The sequence below is a fragment of the Lagenorhynchus albirostris genome, chromosome 17, assembly GCF_949774975.1.
Source record: "Lagenorhynchus albirostris chromosome 17, mLagAlb1.1, whole genome shotgun sequence".
Taxonomy (NCBI): Eukaryota; Metazoa; Chordata; class Mammalia; order Artiodactyla; family Delphinidae; genus Lagenorhynchus; species Lagenorhynchus albirostris.
This window is the reverse complement of record NC_083111.1, coordinates 41,669,638-41,671,869: the sequence shown is the minus strand read 5'-3', so window position 1 is coordinate 41,671,869 and position 2,232 is coordinate 41,669,638. Positions and strand designations below refer to the sequence as shown.

The 2,232-nt window shown below is 36.9% G+C and overlaps 1 pseudogene; it reads left to right on the top strand.

Annotated features, from left to right (window-relative positions):
* The first annotated feature begins 1,038 nt into the window (after positions 1-1,038).
* Positions 1,039-1,452, top strand: LOC132508053 (small ribosomal subunit protein uS10-like; annotated as a pseudogene).
* The last annotated feature ends 780 nt before the right edge of the window (positions 1,453-2,232 follow it).

Sequence of the window (2,232 nt, the reverse complement as noted above, 5' to 3'; positions counted from 1 at the left end):
GTAGAAAATCCTAAAGATGTTACAAAAAGAAAACTGTTAAAACTAATAAATGAATTTAGTAAAGTTGCAAGATGCAATATCAACATACAAAAATCAGCTGTGTTTCTATACATTAACAATGAATTATCTAAAAAAGAAATTTTTAAAAATCCCAATAGCATCAAAAACAATAAAATACTTAGGAATAAATTTAACTAGGGAGGTGAAAAATCTCTACATTAATAACTATAAGATGTTAATGAAAGAAATTGAAGACACAAATAAATCAAAAGATATCCTATATTCATGTATTGATACAATTGATATTGTTAAAATGTTCATAGAACCTGAAGCCACCTATAGATTCAATGCAAGCCCTAACAAGACTCCAATATCATTTTTCACAGAAATAAAACAGAGGCAAGGAGTGGGGAGTGGGAGAACTGAGCAAAAGCGATCAAAAGGTACAAACTTCCACTTATAAGGTTATGTACAGTGTGATAACTATCACTAACGGTACTGTATTGTACATTTGAAAGTTGCTAAGCGAGTAGATCTTGAAAGTTCTCATCATAGGAAAAAGAATTTTGTAACTGTGTGAGATGATGAATGTTAATTAAACATTATGGTTATCATTTTGCAATACATACGTATATCAAATCATTATGTTGTATACCTTAAACTTATATCAATTATTTATTTATGTTGTACACCTTAAACTTCTCAATAAACCTGGAAAAAAAATTTTAAACTCAAAAAATATTCTTAATAAATAAATAAAAAGAAAGTAACAGGATGTTGACTTAAAGAAAATGCACAACATGAGAGTTGCGAGTTAAGTTTTATTTGGGGCAAAGTGAGGACAGCAGCCTGGGAGACAGCGTTTCAGATAACTGAGAAACTGCTCCGAGGAGACGAGGGGAGGAGCCAGGATATAGAGGAGTTTTGCAGCAAAGAGCAGGTAGTCAGGTAGTCGGAAGTCAAAAAATTATTGTTAGCTCTTGGAGGAAGACGCGGTCGCCGCTGCAGCGGAGCCTCAGGCTACCCACTCATGCTCCTGACTCACCGCTGTTCGCCCTCGCTGAGGAACAAGTCGGTCAGGAAGCCGTGCCGCAGCCATGGCTTTTACAGATACCGAAAAGACTCCCGTGGAGCCCGAGGTGGCAATTCACCGGATTCGAATCACCCTCATCAGCCGCAACGTGAAGTCTTTGGAGAAGGTTTGTGCTGACCTCATCAGAGGCGCAAAGGAAAAGAATCTCAAGGTGAAAGGACGGGTTCCGATGCCTACCAAGACTTTGAGAATAACTACAAGGAAAACTCCTTGTGTTGAAGGTTGACTTGGGATCGTTTCCAGATGAGGATCCACAAGCGACTTATTGACCTGCACAGTCCTCTGAGATTGTCAAGCAGATCACTTCTATCAGTATTGAGCCAGGAGTCGAGGTTGAAGTCACTATTGCAGATGCTTAAATCAACATTTTTAATAAACTGATAATCAGTTGTCAAAAAAAAAAGATTATTGTTAAATAAAGAAAACCAGATATCTCAAGTTAAGGGATTTAGTGCTTTTCTGTGTATGGGAAGATGCAAGAGTCTGGGCTCACTGAAATCATTCCTTTGATATGCACCTTAGCTATCTGGGGCCTGTATTTTCACACCCTGAGTTTCCGCAGGGCTCGCTGCAGGGAGTGGCTGCAGTCTGATGGCTGCTATTTTCAGCCCTGAGTTTCCTCAGGACTCACCAGCTCACGTTGGAGGGCTGCAATCATTGGTGACTATGACATCCTTTGTTTATTGATATGGCAGGAAATATTCCATTTATAAATATTCCATTCCATTTATAAATATTCCATTTATCAAGGAAAAGATTTGAACAAGATACTTTACCAAAGAAGATACATGGAGCAAATACAAGAAAAAATGCTTAATATCATTTGTTATTAGGGAAATTAATACCAAAACCACAATGAGATACCACTACATACTTATTAGATGGGCTTTAAAAACAAGATAATTACCAAATACTGCTGGAGCAAGGAAAGCATAATGATAAGTAAAAGAAGACAAACTCAAAATAATTTAAATAATACAAATCATTTCTTTTATATGACATTCTACAAAATGCAAAACTAGAAGGACAGAAATCATATCAGTGGTGTGTAGGGACTGGAGTGAGGAGAAGGATTTATCTACAAAGGGAGTTGAAGGAAACTTTTGGGATGATGGAGATGTTCTCTATCTTAATTGTAG